The following is a 19,108-nucleotide window of genomic DNA, read 5'->3' on the forward strand; positions in this document are numbered from 1 at the left end:
ACAGTCACTGTTCAGTCCTCATGTTGTGAACTCCATTTACACTGTATTAACACTTATAACATTTAATTACCTATGAATAAAACTCAACACAATAAACATCAGACATTGCAAGCTCTGACTCTATGCCATGCAGTTGACTGCAATATAGTCCATATATCACATCAGGTAACCAAACATTACAATACTGTAAATCTGGAGTAGTCACTGACTTTAATGGAGTAACTCCAGATGTCAAGTGGTATAAATGAGAGCTGAACTTGGTCCTCTGAATCTTTAAGAAGGGGGTATTTGTGAGTTTCCTGTTTTGTGGGGAGACGAGCCCTTCTACAATATATCATCCAGTTATAGTAAACCATATAGCCAGCTGAGCAAATACTATTGATTATTTGGGGTGGGTTGATTCTTTAGTGGCTTTCAGGAGCCATCGTTTTCGTGCTGCTGATAGTAGGGAGGGGATCAGGTCAAAGGGGCCCTCAGTCATTTACAGAAGAAGGAAGACCAGAAAATCATAAACAGCACAGTAAATGTTTCAACCTTCAAATTGTACAATATAAAAATTCAAACTACAATTTTAATTTTCTAATTTAATTGTGTTGATGCCCAAATTTGAGATTTCTGTGCTGTTACAGGCACTAATGGGATACTTACCATAGCCATAAAGAGACTATACACTAATGTTTAGTGGATTGAATTAAAATCAGATCTCTTTAAACTAATGGTAGAAACTTCAAAATCGATTGTAATGAAAAATGACCTTTCAGCCAAAAAAAAAAAAATACAGTCAACAGGGGCTTAAGCTGCAGGAAGCCTGTATAAATACTCAAAGAGCTGACTGAGGAGATATCTGAGCCATTAGTGATTATTTTTGAAAAGTAATGGAAGATGGGAGAGATTCCAGATGACTGGAAAAGGACAAATATAGTGCCAATCTATAAAAAGGGAAATAAGGACAACCCGGGGAATTACAGACTAGTCAGCTTAACTTCTGTACCCAGAAAGGTAATGGAGCAAATAATGAAGCAATCAATTTTGCAAACATCTAGAAGATAAGGTGATAAGTAACAGTCAGCATGGATTTGTCAAGAACAAGTCATGTCAAACCAACCTGCTAGCTTTCTTTGACCGGGTAACAAGCCTTGTGGATAGGGAGGATAGGGGGGCAGCGGTAGGCGTGGTATATCTTGACATTAGTAAGGCCTTTGATATTGTCTTGCATGACCTTCTCATAAACAAACTAGGGAAATGCAACTTAGATGAAGCTACTATAAGATGGATGCATAACTCCTTGGAAATCTGTTCCCAGAGAGTAGTTATCAGTGGTCCACAGTCATGCTGGAAGGGCATAACGAGTGGGGTCCCACAGGGATCAGTTCTGGGTCCTGTTCTGTTCAATATCTTCATCATTGATTTAGATAATGGCATAGAGAGAGCACTTACAAGTTTGTGGACAATACCAAGCTGGGAGGGGTTGCAAGTGCTTTGGAGGATAGGATTATCATTCAAAATGGTCTGCACAAACTGGAGAAATGGTCTGAAGTAAATAGGATGAAAGTCAATAAGGACAAATGCAAAGTACTCCATTTGGGAAGGAACAATCAGTTGCACACATACAAAATGGGAAATGAAGGCCTAGGAAAGAGCACTGAGGAAAGAGATGTGGGGGTCATGGTGGATCACAGCTAAATATGAGTCAACAGTGTAACACTGTTGCAAAAAATGCAAACATCATTCCGGAATCTCTTAGCAGGAGTGTTGTAAGCAAGAGACGAGAAGTAATTCTTCCATTCTACTCTGCTCTGATTAGGCCTTCACTGGAGCATTGTGTCCAATTCTGGGCGCCACATTTCAGGAAGGATGTTGACAAATTGGAGAATGTCCAGAGAAGAGCAACAAAAATGATTAAAGGTCTAGAAAACATGACCAATGAGGGAAGATTGAAAAAATTGGGTTTGTTTAGTCTGGAAAAGAGAAGACCGAGGGGACATGATGATAGTTTTCCAGTACATAAAAGGTTGTTACAAGGAGGAGGGAGGAAAAAAATGTCTTTCTTAACCTCTGAGGATAGGACAAGAAGCAATGGGCTTAAATTGCAGCAAGGGAGGTTCAGGTTGGACATTAGGAAAAACTTCCTAACTGTCAGGGTGGTTAAACACTGGAATAAATTGCCTAGGGAGGTTGTGGAATCTCCATCATTGGGGATTTTTAAGAGCAGGTTAGACAAACAGCTGTCAGTGCAGGGGACTGGACTAGATGACCTCTCAAGGTCCTTTCCAGTCCTATGATTCTATGATTTTGGGTATTTGGAAGGGAGACTCTAACCCCTTACTTCTCATTTCCCATTGCAAGGTGCTGTCTGAAGTAACTCTGCATTTATAGTCAGGATTGAAAACATTCTTCAATTTTCCACAGCTTGATACCATCTTGAAGGCTGTGGGGCTGATCTGTAATAATTCTTGAAAACCGTGTGTAATCTGGTTTTTGGGCTAATTACTGTATGGCTATCTTGGGTTATTGTATGCATATATTGGTTTAGTTAAATAGCAGGTTGTTTGAAAACAAAACACCTCCGGGTAAACACTTCAAGAGAACTAGGAGACTGACTGTTCTTATGTTAACACCTCAGGCATCAAGAACATAAGAACAGTCATACTGGGTCAGACCAAAGGTCCATCTAGCCCAGTACCCTGTCTTCAGACAATGGCTAATGCCAGGTGCTTCAGAGGGACTGAACAGAACAGGTAATCATAAAGTGATCCATCCTCGTCGCCCATTCCCAGCTTCTGGCAAACAGAGACTAGGGATACCATCTCTGCTCATCCTGGATAATAGCCATTGATGGACCTATCTCTATTAATTTATCTAGTATTGGCCTTCATGACATCCTCTGGCAAGGAGTTCTGAAGATTGACAGTGCATTGTGTGAAGACATATTTCCTTTTGTTTGTTTTAAACCTGCTGCCTATTAATTTCATTGGGTGACCCCTATTCTTGTGTTATGAGAAGGAGTAAATAACACTTCCTTATTTACCTTCTCCATAACAGTCATGATTATATAGACCTCTATCATATCCCCCCTTAGTAATCTCTTTTCCAAGCTGAAAAGTCCAATTTTTATTAAACTCCCCTCATATGGAAGTTGTTCCAGACCCCTAATAATTGTTGTTGTCCTTTTCTGTACCTTTTCTAATTCTAATACGTCTTTTTTTGAGATGCGGCGACCATCTTTGCATGCTGTATTCAAGATGTGGGCGTACCATAGATTTTGATAGTGGCAACATATTTTCTGTCTTATTAGCAATCCCTTTCTTAATGATTCCCAATATTCTGTTCACTTTTTTGATGGCCACTGCACATTGAGTGGATGTTTTCAGAAAACTATCCACAATGACTCCAAGATCTTTCTTGAGTAGTAAGAGCTAATTTAGACCCCATCATATGTATAGTTGGGATTATGTTTTCCAATGTGCTTTATCAACATTGAATTTCATCTGCCATTTTGTTGCTCAGTCACCCAGTTGTGTGAGATCCTTTTGTAACTCTTCGCAGTCTGCTTTGGATTTAACTATCTTGAATAGTTTTGTATCATCTGCAAATTTTGCCACCTCACTGTTTACCCCTTTTTCCAGGTCATTTATGAATATGTTGAATAGGACTGGTCCCAGCACAGACCCCTGGGGGACACCACTATTTACCCCTCTCCATTCTGAAAACTGACCATTCCTACCCTTTGTTTCCAGAGTTTATGCTCCTTTCTATTTTCCTCTGTAGGATTTAACTTCCACTTTTAAAATAATGCCTTTTTGTCTCTCATTGCTTTGTTTACTTTGTTGTTTAGCCACGGTGGCACTTTTTTGGTTTTCTTACTATATATATATTTTTTAATTTGGGGTAAACATTTAAGTTGAGCTTCTATTATGGTGTCTTTAAAAAGTTTCCATGCTTGCAGGGATTTCACTTTTGGCGCTGTGACTTGTAATTTCTGTTTTACTAACTTCCTCATTGTTGTGTAGATCCCCTTTCTGTAATTTAAATGCTGCCATGTTGGGTGGCTGTGGTGTTTTCCTCACCACAGGGATGTTAAATATAATTATATTATGGTCACTATTACCAAGCGGTTCAGCTATATTCACCTCTTGGACCAGATCCACTTGGGACTAAATCTAGAATTGCCTCTCTGCTTGTGGGTTCCAGGACTAGCTGCTCCAAGAAGCAGTCATTTGTTAACTGTGAAGATCATACTTACTTGGCGCCAGCCAAGTTAAAGCTTGTTTTTGCCAGTGCTGGGAATTGAACAGATCAAAAGGACAGTGAAGAGTTAGAAAGGCTCTCTCTGACCAGAGGTCAGGCAGTTGTCAGGAAGTTGTTTGCAGAGAACAGTCTGACACATGGGTTAGGCCTTCCTAAGCAGCCTGGGGGTGTGGCAAGCCTTAGGTAAGGAAGATATGTGTATAGACCTTTTATTATTTTTTTAAATAAGAGAATTTATGTAATGCTTTGTTCCAAATTTTAAAGTCTAGACAATACTTTGTTTTAAAAAGGCTGTTTTGTGTCACTGTGTTTAGCACTGGTTACAGGTTCCCAAAGGGAAGAACTGCAGGCAGGGCCGGCTCCAGGGGTTTTGCCGCCCCGAGCAGCCAAAAAAAAATAATAAAAAAAGCCGCGATCACGATCTGCAGCAATTCAACGGGAGGTCCTTCGCTCTGAGCGGGAGTGAGGGACCCTCCGCCGAATTGCCGCCGAATACCTGAAAGTGCCACTTCGCTCTGGAGTGGCTGCCCCAAGCACCTGCTTGATAAGCTGGTGCCTGGAGCCGGCCCTGACTGCAGGTGCTGAAACCCATTCACACCTGCTGGGTAGGCATGGTGCATCCATAGTGCACTGCAGGCCCAGGGCCTGGCCTAAGAGTGGAAGAATTGCAGGATTCCACAGAGAGGTGAAGGCTCAGGGCTTGGAACTTGAGGGTGTGTGCTCAGAGAGCCCAGATGAGTGATAGAGGTGCAGCTAACCTTGTAACTGGGACAGATGCGTAGAAACATTTTGTTCAAGATTGCCATTGCTGAAGGAGTAGCCTAAAAGTGATTTCCTGACTTCTTGCTGCAGAAATTACAAAATCCTATTGAATGAATTGTGACTTCTGTCTTCTGTCAAAACCATATTGAATGGAGATTTTAAAAATTCTTGAACTGCATCTGCCTGACCAATTTCCAGTGAAATATTCCTCCTAAAACTCTAATCTATAGAGATATGTATGTGATATGGAAATGAAGGCCTTTTTACTCTTAGGATCACATGTGTATAAGAACATAAGAATGGCCATACTGGGTCAGACCAAAGGTCCATCTAGCCCAGTATCCTGTCTTCCAGGTGCCCCAGAGGGAATGAACAGACCAGGTAATCATCATGTGATCCATTCCCTGTCACTTCTTCCCAGCTTCTGGCAAACAGAGGCTAGGGACCCCATTCCTGAGCATCCTGGCTAATAGCCATTGATGGATCTATCATCCATGAATTTATCTAGTTCTTTTTTGAACCCTGTTATGGTCTTGGCTTTCACAACATCCTCTGACAAGGAGTTCCACAGGTTGACTGTGTGTTGTGTGAAGAAATGCTTCCTTTTGTTTGTTTTTTACACCTGCTGCCTATTAATTTCATTTGGTGACCCATAGTTCTTGTGTTATGAGAAGTAGTAAACAGCACTTCCTTATCTACTTTCTCCATACCAGTCATGATTTTATAGACCTCAATCATATCTCCCCTTAGCAGTCTCTTTTCCAAGCTGAAAAGTCCCAGTCTTATTAATCTCTCCTCATACGGAAGCTGTTCCATACCCCTAATAATTTTTGTTGCCCTTTTCTGAACCTTTTCCAATTCCAATATATCTTTTTTGAGATGGGGTGACCACATCTGCACACAGTATTCAAGATGTGGGCATACCATGGATTTATATAGAGGCAACATGATATTTTCTGTCCTATTTTCTATCCCCTTCTTAATTATTCCCAGCATTCTGTTCGCTTTTTTGGCTGCCGCTGCACATTGAGTGGATGTTTTCAGAGAACTATCCACAATGACTCCAAGATCTCTTTCTTGAGTGGTAACAGCTAATTTAGACCCCATCATGTTATATGGATAGTTGGGATTATGCTTTCCAATGTGCATTACTTTGCATTTATCAACATTAAATTTCACCTGCAATTTTGTTGCCCAGTTACCCAGTTTTGTGAGATCCTTTTGAAGTTCTTCACAATCTGCTTTGGTCTTAACTATCTTGAGTAGTTTAGTATCATCTGCAAACTTTGCTACCTCACTGTTTACCCCTTTCTCCAGATCATTTATGAATAAATTGAATAGGATTGGTCCTAGGACTGACCCTTGGGGAACACCACTAGTTACCCCTCTCATTCAAGTAAGTCTATGCTGTCCTGTCATCACTGAGGGATGCAACAGGATCAGGAAGAAAGTTAATTATTTTAGGTTGGGGTTTTACAAGGTTATTTACCATTATTACCCTCCCAGGAACACATAATCATGGTTGAAGGGTGGCTCATCATATGTGGGGTGACCAGATGTCCCGATTTTATAGGGACAGTCCTGATATTTGGGGCTTTTTTTTAATATGGGCTCCTATTACCCCTTCTACCCACTGTCCCAGTTTTTCACTCCTGCTATCTGGTCATCCTAATCATACTACTGACCTGCAGTTGATCCATGACAGGGTAGTTTGGTTTGGAGGGAGAAACAGCTGACTGAGAGATCAAACCAGAAAATTTGTATTCACATTATGTGAATGCCAAAGAAAAACTGGTCAGATATCGAGAAAGAACACATGATCTTGCTATGACCTCCTGTCCATCATGTTTAGAACTGGCACTGTTGTTTTCTTTTTTTAAAAAAGCCTGAAAACAATTTTGCTCTCTAGAAGTATAACTGCGCTAAATCCAACAAGGTCAATGGCAGCCAGTGGGTTTTGCTTTATCTTACTAGTCACCTGTCTCCTACAATCCCATTAGCACAATTGCCTTCAATCTATGCCTTTGTGCTTCATACAAATTCTATTTTCAGCTCCACTGGTTAGATCAGAGTAATCTTTTTGATTTAGTAGAATCAGTATCACACAGAAGAATTCAGGATGTAGTTTTCACTGCAAGGAGAAAGAGTGAGATGCCTAAGTGTTCTGGGAAAACATAATAAAAAGTAAAAGCCAGAATGTTTGGCTTATCCCCAAAATGTCAAAAATATAAACTATATTTGTGTGTGAATAGCTTTGCACAGATTAGTGTAAGAGCTCAACAGCCTTAAGAATGTCAAATTATGACCCTATAGGGCAAGGTTAGATATCCCTTGGAATTGGCTTTTAATTTTCTGAGTAATATGGGAGAAGCTATACAAAAATAAAATAGTAAAGCATTAATACACTTTAAAGTAAGTATAATAATGTTGTGCTATTGTCTGTGTTCCCATTGGGTAACAATGTAGTGTGCATAGATTGTGTCTGCAGCCAATGGGCTCTATGAGAAAAGGCCTGACACTTCCTCTAATAGAAGATTTTTTATAATTTTTTTTTTGTGTGTGCCAAAAGGCAAAGCCTCCCACAGTTGTCCTATGAGTTCCTTAGCACTGCAAGGCAGCACAAAAAAATGTAAGCAGGCCCTGTCTCGATTTCCCTTTAATAAATTTAGAATCCTGTTTAAAGAAATGATTTGGGAAACACTTATTTTGAAGATTTTTAGATGAATGAGGATGATATTCAGATCCATGAATTTCCCAGATATGAACAAGAAAGCAAATCTCCATCATGGAGGACAAAGCACTGTATTTTAGAATGCCTAGATGAAGTTGAAGATCAGTCAGTTTATACTTGGCTCTAAATGGCATTTCCTATAAGGTTTAACACTCTCTTTATATGCAATTGAATGGGCATCCCTATCTACATGGCCTGATCCTAGTCTGCCTGAGTGATTACCTATCCTTGTGCCATATTGCTACAGCCTGCAGTCATTAGAGGTGCCTGAGCTGTATTCCCCTCACCATAGAAAGGCTCAGACTCTGGAAACGGCTCCCCTCCCTTGGTTCAAAGTAGCCTGAATTTGGTGACCTTCTAGGTGTGCTGCAAAATCTCCTTGTTTGAAAGGGTTTTTTTTTGGAGAAGACTAAGTGTGCATCCCATAATAATAAAGGTGGGGGGGGAAAGGAGTCTTTCTGTAGGTGTCTGGCTGGCTGATTTTGTAATTTGTAGGGTCATTACTCAGGGTCTAAGTCTGATTCTTGCAGCTCACTGATTAAAACAGTAATTGTTTATAAAACTTTGTCTGTTAGGGTCTTAGTAAATGCCTCAACCCTGGTCTGTGTATCTCAGTTTTGACTGAGGATATCTTTCCCCTGTACACGCCTCCTACTATATCGTTGGAACCCTACCGGATTCTCTCTACTTCAACTCTGGAGTCAATATCAGAACCAAAGAGAAGATTCTGGTATCATGAATTTGACCCTTAAGGCCAAATTCATCCACTCATGTCAATGAAGTTGCACTAGGGATGAATGTTGACAGCTGTCATTGTGTGTGTATGTATTATGAAACTATAGCAAAATTCTTCATGCCCTCCCATGTAAATAGCTCCTGCCTCATTCTTTGAGATTTCATCATGTGATCCATGGAGAAGAAACAGTGATGTAATGTTTCAGCAGGCTAAAGTCACCTGAACTAACCACACTGAATTTGTACAGAAAACTTGTGCCATATTTGCTTAGGTAAATATTCTGACATCTAATCTATGCCCCTGGTTAGTAAATAGGTCACAGAGAGTTTCTATTTGCAGTTTTGTTGTGAAACTTCTGAGAATTTTCTCATAAAGGTCACATGCAGCACAGTTTCTAGGGCAATTGACTCCATGGAATCATGATTTGCCTCCCTGTTATGGGTCTGCTATGAATTGCCTTTGATGTGTGATTTTGATGGATTTTTTGGGTGGGGGAGGGAAGTGACAGTAATTAATTGTCCTAGTCAAGGCTAAAAAATACACTCTCCAAATTTCTATTGCATAGATGTTCAGTTTCTTTTCAGGTCAGTATAGAATCTTCCATCCTTTCAAAATTCAAGGCTGCTGTTAAACAGCTTGTTGTTCTCTGTTTTGTTCATTAAAATTCACCCAGTTCAATCAATAATCAGCTCCAGAAAAGTGAACAAGAATTTCTAATTATTGGCTCCATCTCTAAATTTTGCCCTAATTTTTCTGAGACACAAGCCCTATCATGTTCCGCATAACATGTTCTGGCCATTTTTAACCACTTCACAGCTAAAGCCTTAGCTGTATAGATTCTCTGTCAGTCATTGTCTTGCATTGCAGCAGGGAGTCACCATTATTTATTTTTGTTCAGAAATCTAGAGTCCTGGCCCTAAGGAGCTTAATCTAAAACACAGACAATACAGTCCTACATACAAGGGACACTGGTGAAGGGCAAAACTGATGCAGCAGTGAATTATTTTTAAAAGTAAATTCTGGGTTCTGGGCTTGATGCTTTATTACTGGGTAGTCTCTAGGAGTCAGTTTTAGGAAGGTATTTGAATGAGGTAAATAAAGGCTGTCACTTGGTAGCCACTATACTGCAGAAGAAGATATTTTTTGTATATTTAAACATCTTTATATTCTCTAATTTCCTCCTCACAGTGTGTAGAAATGTGTGTTCTGGGCTCAAAGCAAGGGCTGTGAAATTTTGTTTCATGTTCCCTCTCTGGGTTGATTTTTATATCCAGGGAGTCCATTCATTGTTTGTTTGTTTAAATATTTCACTTTTTTGATGATTTCTTTCTTCTCTAACCTCAAAACAAACAAACTGATCCCTTAGACTTCAGTTTTTGCATCTGCAAGCAGCTGCAGAGCAAGAACTGATCCTTTACCCACTCAGTAACATTTACCTTAGTAAATAGTAATTAATAACCCCTTACTAATGAGGCTGCAAGTTCACAAGGGGCTTTAAATGCTACAGGAACCAGGCTTCCCTCTCTTCTCCCCTGCTCATTCCCCCCCCCCCCCCCAGTTAGGAGCATCTGTTATAACTTTTTTTTATTGCCACTGTTGAAGGAAACCTTGTGTCTGTAAGGGAATTGTGTGCGTTTGACACCTGGTCACAAACTCTTTGGTTAAGACTGAAAGGGAGAATTGTTGAATCTTAATTCTATATAATAAAGTTACAAATCTGAAGTTTATTGTAAAGCATCATATTTCCTGAGATTTAATAGTATTTAAACTCTGTGTTAATGTTGCAAACTCTTGAGATTCATAAGGCATTTCCAGTATTTATGAAACAAGTTAGCTGACCTAACACAAATATGTAAACAGAAGGCTCCAGGAAACTGAAACACTGATAATTACTTGAAATTGAATACCAGATTTCACATATAGACAGTACAATAGGCTGATGAAATTAAGCCTTTCATTACATGTTCCACTTTCAGAGCTATTTGCTGGCTGGAAAGTTAACAAGCTTTTGCTCTGAGCTGCAGCTGCTCACTAGGTTGACCTGCTGCTGGGTAGGAAGTTTATTCAAATAATAATCATGTTGCCACCCCTGCTTTCCTGGTTCTGCAGCTTATGATTAATGCTGTCAACTCACTCACAACATTTCTGGGGCAGGCACTTCATTTGGAGCTTTGATACATGCTGCTCAATAGAAAAATATCTTCTAATCCAAAACAATGCAATCCCCCAAGTGCCTTAGAAAATCCCTGCTCCTCTAGTTAGATATTTTAGTTAGTGAGGAAGGATCGGAAAATACCTTACAGTTTGGAGTCAGCAAGAAATAGGATGCTAAGACAGCTAGTGGTGTCTGATGGAGAAGCACTGGTATTGCCAGCAAGCTGCAGTCTCAAATAGCAGCACCTTTGCTATTCAGGACTTATCTACACCAGCAAGTTTCTGCGCAGTAAAGCAGCTTTTTGCGCTCAAACTGCAGACGTGTACACACTGCCACGCCACTTTGTGTGCAGAAACTCCTCAGTTGCAGCGCTGCAAAAAACCACCTTGACGAGAATCGTAAGGCTATTTGTGTAGAGGCTCCAGCACTCTATTGTCAGTGTGAACACTTGATTGTTTTCTGTGCTGTAATTGGCCTCCGGAGCTGTCCCATAATGCCTCAAGTGAGCGCTCAATGCCCCATAATGTCCCATAATGCCTCAAGTGAGTGGATAGAGGGACATCAGCAGAACTAGAGGGTGGGGGAATCGGGCACAATACTTGTCTAAACTCTTTCTCATAGTGTATTACAAAGTGTAGAGGTTTACACTAGGTTCTTTGCAGTAGTAATTCAGTGATGGGTAGCTCTCTGGCATTGCTATACAAAAACGGTTTCATTTGTTCTTTTTTTGATTATTGGGTATATTTTGAACAGAATGAACCTTTGTCCTTGTGGGTGTTTTTCTTTTTTAAAGCAAATTGCATGGGTTACTAATCACAAAAGAGAACTATGAAATGCAGTCTGGCGTTTTGTTAATGATACACCATATGTTTGTTCGCTCTCTTTAATCACATGATCTGTTGCTCTATAGAATATCCTGTCTGTCCGGCCTAAACCAGTTTGGAGGGGAAGGTATTTTGGACTCAATCCAGATATATATTGTATGTTTTGGTTTGGAAATTTCATGTCAGTTCTAAACTGGTTGGTACAGTTCATTTTAACTTTTTATTTACTGTATTCTCAACTTTGTCTTCACTGCAATAATATTTCATCCCCAAATTTATGTTAAATAGACCACTGAGTGGCATAACTTGAATTATACACAAAGGATGTGTGGTTTGGGGGTATTTCTGGCTACTAAATTTTTTTCTAAACCTCTCAGATTTATAATACACAATATTTGTGAGGGGTGGAACATGTTATGAGAAAAATTAACACCAATTTACTAATGCTGCAAATGGCTAGCATAAGGTGATGTTGCCAAATGAACTGATAACTGTCACATCAATGATGGGCTTTATTATCCATACACCTATATCTGGTCATTGTACACACTGTACACTACTGCAGTGAGAGAAGGGAGTATTCAGAATAGTATAGGATCACCTATGTATTCTCCAGCGCATTCATGTTTTCACAAACTACCGTAGATCATTATTCATCTTGGTCATTCCTTTTCTTTGATTTTTCTTTTACATCCAAAAATTCCTTAGCATCATAATTAAGAAAGACATATTAGTACAGAAAGAGTGTATCACAAAGATTGGAATTGAGCCCATCAAGTTAACATTTTTTCCTGCTAACCAGTGTAGTCCATAGATAAGTAATGAAAAATGTGTACCTGCATATATGATACCAAATTTCCTCTAGATTTCCAAATCTCAGCCATAACTCGTGATTCCCCAGGAACTCAAAAGTTACAGTGTTAAACTTGAGTTAGATTTAAAAAAAAAAAACTAAGAAGGATCGTTACTGGGAATTCTAAAGATGTTAACAACATTTGGCAGTTAAGATTTCTGAGCAGTCTCAATTCTGTTAATAGTCTAAGAAAAACTGGTTCCAAATTCCAAGTCTCTTGTGAAGTCTCATTGTGCAGCCCATTCAGGATCTCCGTAGAGGTGTTCAGTGCTAGAGTTATTTCAGTTGGCAGCATGACATTAAAGGGCACGTCACAGAACCCAGGGGCTCTTTCAGAGATTACCATTGAGATTCTGTGCTGCACTTGTAAAAGGCTTAGCACAGACCTCGCAGTTCAGGAGGAGGGGAAGAGTGGGGTTGAAGTAGCTTTAAACCACCTTTTGTAATCTCCCTTCAAGTTCTGGGCTGCTCTGGAGACTGGCACAGCCCCGAGCAAAACTTAGGGCTGCCAAAGTTATCCAGCCTGTTCCTGGTTTCCTATGGGACACAGTACTGCAAAGAGTCTCCACAGGACTATCTGCAGACCCTCCTCCAGATATAACCCTCTCTCCTCAGATATGTTCCCTGCATACCACCTGTGCCAGTGCTTGCTGGGGAAGGGTGGGGTCCTTGAAAGACATCCTGCAGCTGTCTTCTTAGTTCCTATGCTGGAGGAATTCTTTCCTGGCTGTATCAAAGGCTTTTCTACTCCCTTTACATCGCTCCAGCTGTCTTACCCAGCACACAGATATAGTGGGGTTGAGAATCTCACCCCAACTCTGATTTTGCAAACTCCAATTTTACAAACAACAATAATAATATATATTTTTAAATGCCTTGCCCTATAACCAGCAATCACATGTTCTGTAGATGTTACAAATATTCTGGTGTCTGCTGAAATTTTAGTAAAATCAAGATTTGTCTATACTGCATAGAACAGTACCATTGAAGTGTGAAATGAAACCAGCAATGATTATGACTTCAGGTTTGTGGAATCAAGCTTACTTATATTATGCTTACAGCTTACAATTCTGGCATCTGGCCCGAGTCATTGTAGCATATAGGAGCATTTACTTAGAGAAATGTTAGCTGGCTCATCATTACATGTGATGTAAACTTAATAGGAACCTACTTTTCTTTAATTTCACCAAATCCCTTTTCTGAGTGAAAAGGTTACAAATAAATATTTACGGTTAACAATGATAAAACTGTTGACAATGTTGAAACTATTTGGTTCAGTCAGCATTCAGTCTACAAAGCAACACATCTGTTGACCTGTAACCCCTGACCTGACTTTAGGGTGCAAGATTAAATTACATATTATGTGACAAAGCATATTAAAATGCTTTAAGATAGCAAAACAAAAGCAATTAAAGCTGTAAAGGAGGTAGGGAAATATAAGAATTTGTATAATAACGAAGGTAGGCTTGACAAGTTGAGGCCTAGTGGGCCGATTGGTAGTTTTAATAGCCTAAGTAGCAAACTGCTTAACCTAAGGTTATAAAATTTAGCAGTATTTTGTAATATGTAGCTTGTGATAAAGAATTACATCACAGAATCACGAAATAACCAATTCTCCGGTCTTGGGGCCGCAGTGGGGTGGGTGCAGAAAGCAGCAAAAGGGGTTCGGGGGCGGCAGTGCAATGGGTTTGTCACAGAGATCCCCTTGGGACTGTCACCTAATGTGCTGAAATTACCTCTGAGCCTGTTTCCCCTGACAGCTGGGACCCCAGAACCCTGCCCTGTTGAGCCAGACATGCCACATAGGGGAGCTGCTGCAACATAGACCCAGGTCTGGTCCATGCCCCCAAAGCTGCAGACTTTAACCAAAAACTACTCAGCAGGTCATCTGTCTCCAGACACCCAGTTCCCAATGGGATCCAACCCCCCCCAAAATCTGTTTTACTCTGTATAAAGCTTATACAGGGTAAACTCAGAAATTGTCCACCCTCTATAACACTGATAGAGAGAGATGCACAGCAGTTTGCTCCTCCAGGTATTAATCACTTGCTCTGGGTTAATTAATAAACACAAGGGATTTTATTAAGTATAAAAAGTAGGATTTTATAGACTCTAGGACTGGAAGAGACCTCGAGAGGTCGTTGAGTCCAGTCCCCTGCCCTCATGGCAGGTCCAAATACTGTCTAGACCATCCCTGATAGACATTTATCTAACCTACTCTTAAATATCTCCAGAGATGGAGATTCCACAACCTCCCTAGGCAGTTTATTCCAGTGTTTAACCACCCTGACAGGAACTTTTTCCTAATGTCCAACCTGAACCTCCCTTGCTGCAGTTTAAGCCCATTGCTTCTTGCTCTATCCTTAGGGGCTAAGATGAACAAGTTTTCTCCCTCCCCCTTTTAGATACCTGAAAACTGCTATCATGTCCCCTCTCAGTCGTCTCTCTTTTCCAAACTAAATAAACCCAATTCTTTCAGCCTCCTTCCTAGGTCATGTTCTCTAGACCTTTAATCATTCTTGTTGCTCTTCTCTGGACCCTCTCCAAATCTTTCTTGAAGTGTGGTGCCCAGAACTGGACACACTACTCCAGCTGAGGCCTAATCAGTGCAGGGTAGAGTGGAAGAATGACTTCTCGTGTCTTGCTCACAACACACCTGGTAATCAAGTATCAGAGGGGGAGCCGTGTTAGTCTGGTTCTGTAGAAGCAGCAAAGAATCCTGTGGCACCTTATAGACTAACAGACGTTTTGCAGCATGAGCTTTCGTGGGTGAATACCCACTTCTTCGGATGCAAGTGGGTATTCACCCACGAAAGCTCATGCTGCAAAACATCTGTTAGTCTATAAGGTGCCACAGGATTCTTTGCTACACCTGCTAATGCATCCCAGAATCATGTTTGCTTTTTTTTTTTTTTTTTGCAACAGCATCACACTGTTGACTCATATTTAGCTTGTGGTCCACTATAACCCCTAGATCCCTTTCTGCCGTACTCCTTCCCAGACAGTCTCTTCCCATTCTGTATGTGTGAAACTGATTGTTCCTTCCTAAGTGGAGCACTTTGCATTTGTCTTTATGAAACTTCATCCTGTTTACCTCAGACCATTTCTCCAATTTGTCCAGATCATTTTGAATTATGACCCTGTCCTCCAAAGTAGTTGCAATCCCTCCCAGTTTGGTATCATCTGCAAACTTAATAAGCGTACTTTCTATGCCAATATCTAAGTCGTTGATGAAGATATTGAACAGATCCGGTCCCAAAACAAGAACCCCACTTGTTATACCTTTCCAGCAGGATTGGGAACCATTTATAACTACTCTCTGAGTACGGTTATCCAGCCAGTTATGCACCTACCTTATAGTAGCCCCATCTAAGTTGTATTTGCCTAGTTTATTGATAAGAATATCATGCGAGACCGTATCAAATGCCTTACTAAAGTCGAGGTATACCACATCCACCGCTTCTCCCTTATCCACAAGACTCGTTATCCTATCAAAGAAAGCTATCAGATTGATCTGACATGATTTGTTCTTTACAAATCCATGCTGGCTATTCCCTATCACTTTTCCACCTTCCAAGTGTTTGCAGATTATTTCCTTAACCACTTACTCCATTATCTTCCCTGGCACAGAAGTTAAACTAACTGGTCTGTAGTTTCCTGGGTTGTTTTTATTTCCCTTGTTATAGATGGGCACTATATTTGCCCTTTTCCAGTCTTCTGGAATCTCTCCTGTCTCCCATGATTTTCCAAAGATAATAGCTAGAGGCTCAGATACCTCCTCTATTAGCTCCTTCAGTATTCTAGGATGCATTTCATCAGGCCCTGGTGACTTGCAGGCATTTAACTTTTCTAAGTGATTTTTAACTTGTTCTTTTTTTATTTTATCTTCTAAACCTGCCCCCTTCCCATTAGCATTCACTATGTTAGGCATTCCTTCAGACTTCTCGGTGAAGACCAAAACAAAGAAGTCATTAAGCATCTCTGCCATTTCCAAGCGTCCTGTTACTGTTTCTCCCTCCTCACTGAGCCAGTGGGCCTACCCTGTCCTTGGTCTTCCTCTTGCTTCTAATGTATTGATAAAAAGTAGTCTTGTTTCCCTGTGGTTAGTTTGAGCTCATTTTGTGCCTTTGCCTTTCAAATCTTTCCCCTGCATTCCTGTGTTGTTTGCCTATATTCATCCTTTGTAATCTGACCTAGTTTCCATTTTTTTTATATGACTCCTTTTTATTTTTTAGATCATGCAAGATCGCGTGGTTAAGCCAAGCTGGTCTTTTGCCACATTTTCTATCTTTCCTACCCAGCGGAATAGCTTACTTGTGGGCCCTTAATAGTGTCCCTTTGAAAAACTGACAACTCTCCTCAGTTGTTCTTCCCCTCAGTCTTGATTCCCATGGGACCTTACCTATCAGCTCTCTGAGCTTACCAAACTCCGCCTTCCTGAAATCCATTGTCTCTATTTTGCTGTACTCCCTTCTACCCTTCCTTAGAATTGTGAATTCTATGATTTCAAAGTAAGTTACCAGGCAAAATAAAACAAAACACGCAAGTCTAAGACTAATACATTAAGAAACTGTTTATAGGTAAATCTCACCCTGAGAGATGTTCCAATGAGCGTCTTTCACACAGGGGCGGCTCTAGAGCCCAGCGGGGCAAGCAGCCGCCTGGGGCGGCCCTTTCCCAGGGGGGCGGCAGGCTGGGCCGGTGGACCTGCCGCAGTCATGCCTGCGGGAGGTCCACCGGAGCTCGGGGACGACCGGACCTGCCGCAGGCATGACTGCGGACGGTTCGCTGGTCCCGCGGCTCGGCTGGACCTCCCGCAGGCATGACTGCGGCAGCTCAACCGGAGCCGCCGGACCAGCGTACCGCCCGCAGCTGCGGGAGGTCCAGCTGAGCCGCGCGACCAGCGGACCCTCCGCAGTCATGCCCGCGGCAGGTCCGCTGCTCCCGCGGCTCAGGGGCGCCTCCCGGGCATCATTGCTTTGGGCGGCCAAATTTGTAGAGCCGCCCCTGCTTTCACAGACCGGCCGCCTTCCTAGTCTGGGCCCGATCCTGTCCCCGGTACAGTCTTTGTTAGCTCCAGCAGCATTTTGGGTGAAAAGCAGGGGCTCTCTCATGACTGGGACCCGCTTTGTCCTGCTCCACCCCGTTACAGCTTTGGCACAGGCGGGAATCTTTTGTCTCTGGGTCCCACCCCTCCTCCTAAATGGAAAAGTACCAGATTTAAGATGGATTCCAGTATCATGTGACATGGTCACATGTCACTGTAAGATCTCATTCTTCATCCTTCCAGGGCTGACCCGCACGTACCCAGGGAGGTTTGCAAGTAAACAGAGCCATTTACACCAGTTGTCCTAGTCAATGGAAGCCATCAAGATTCTAGACCACCATTAATGGCCCACACTTCACATAATTACAATAGGACCTCAGTTATATTTCATATTTCTAGTTTTAAATACAAAAGTGATACATACATATAAATAGGATGATCACACTCAGTAGATCATAAGCTTCGTAGTGATACCTTACAAGAGATCTTTTGCATGAAGCATATTCCAGTTACATTATATTCACACTCATTAGCATATTTCTATAAAACATATGGAGTGAAAGCTTCTCTGGTCTTGGGGCTGCAGTGGGGTGGGTGCAGAAAGGAGCAAAAGGGGTTGTGGGGCTGCAGTGGGGGTGTGGGGGATGGGGAAGACCCAGGGTGGAACAGGGGGGGCCCTGGGGAAGGGGCAGAAAGGGGTGGGGCTGTAGGCACTTGAAAGACCATGGACAAAACTACCAGTTTCAATAACTTTAGTCTCCTGGGAAAACAAGCTTGCTGCTTCCTTGGAGATAGGAGGTAAAGAGTTCAAAGCCCTCTGAAGATGGAGAGTTACATGTCCAAAGCTGTCTAGCGGGACATGCTGACACAGAGGGAGACTAAAGAAATTGGGCCTTCCCAGATCCAGAGAATAGTAAGCCTTAGGATAAAGCTAGATATTCGTACAGTCTGTTTTATTGTGTTTAAGATATATTTTGTCTTAAATGCTTTTGTCCTAAATAAATGGTACTTTGATTACTACCGTCATTGCCCCAAAAGGAACGGAACTGCAGCTTCTGAGCCCAAGTCAAATCTGCTGAGACTTTCATGGTTTGTACCAGGGGCATGCCAGGCACGGCCAGTCTGAAAGTGAGAGAATCACATGATTCCATGCTGAGCCAGGTGATGGTTTGAGTCATGAGACCTGAAAAGGTGGCGCTCTTGGTCGGACCACTGGAAGGAGTCAGAGCTACAGGTACAGCTATCCCAATAACAGTGACAGCACATTTTTAGGGCTGAAGTCTAACTGCTTCCACAGTTTACTCTAGAGTCAAACCTCGTGGTAATGTTGGTGACTTAAAAACTCACTCATAATACTCTATACTGAAAATTAACTAAGTATTTGAGAGTCCTTCTGCTCTCTGACTGTGAGAGATCTGCACATCCCATGTAACAATCCTACTTCATACAGGACGTTACCAGGGACCCAACAACACACCACTTGTGTTTCTGACTAGATGCAGGTCTTGCCCTATACAGGGCATGGCTTTCTTCTGCAGCAGATCCATTAGCATTGCCGGTGAAGAGGATTTATGCAGGGAGAGACGAGACTGGCATTCATTCCACAATAAGGCCGATTGTCCCAGGCTACCACATTCAGTTAAATGTTTACTTTTTTGTTTCACAACCTAACAGGAAGTGAAAGGCCAGAGAGGCCCAAATGCAGAGCAAAGCCTTTTTCATTCATCTATTCACCTCTGGCCAAGACTCCAG

General features: G+C 41.5%; 2 long non-coding RNA genes across 6 annotated transcripts in view; one reads left to right on the forward strand and one right to left on the reverse strand.

Annotated features, from left to right (window-relative positions):
• Nucleotides 1–12,382, reverse strand: part of LOC120387648 — a 44,244-nt gene extending 31,862 nt beyond the window's left edge. Inside the window, exon 1 of one of the 2 annotated variants that reach the window (XR_005590282.1) lies at nt 12,293–12,348. This is a non-coding gene — a long non-coding RNA (uncharacterized LOC120387648). Of the gene's footprint in view, nt 1–12,292 lie in introns of both variants that reach the window. The other variant, XR_005590281.1, reaches the window with a different exon arrangement.
• LOC120387647 overlaps nt 1–19,108 on the forward strand; it is a 114,645-nt gene that overhangs the window by 60,727 nt on the left and 34,810 nt on the right. The window lies entirely within an intron of this gene.

The sequence above is a fragment of the Mauremys reevesii genome, linkage group 21 (assembly GCF_016161935.1).
Source record: "Mauremys reevesii isolate NIE-2019 linkage group 21, ASM1616193v1, whole genome shotgun sequence".
NCBI lineage: Eukaryota > Metazoa > Chordata > Testudines > Geoemydidae > Mauremys > Mauremys reevesii.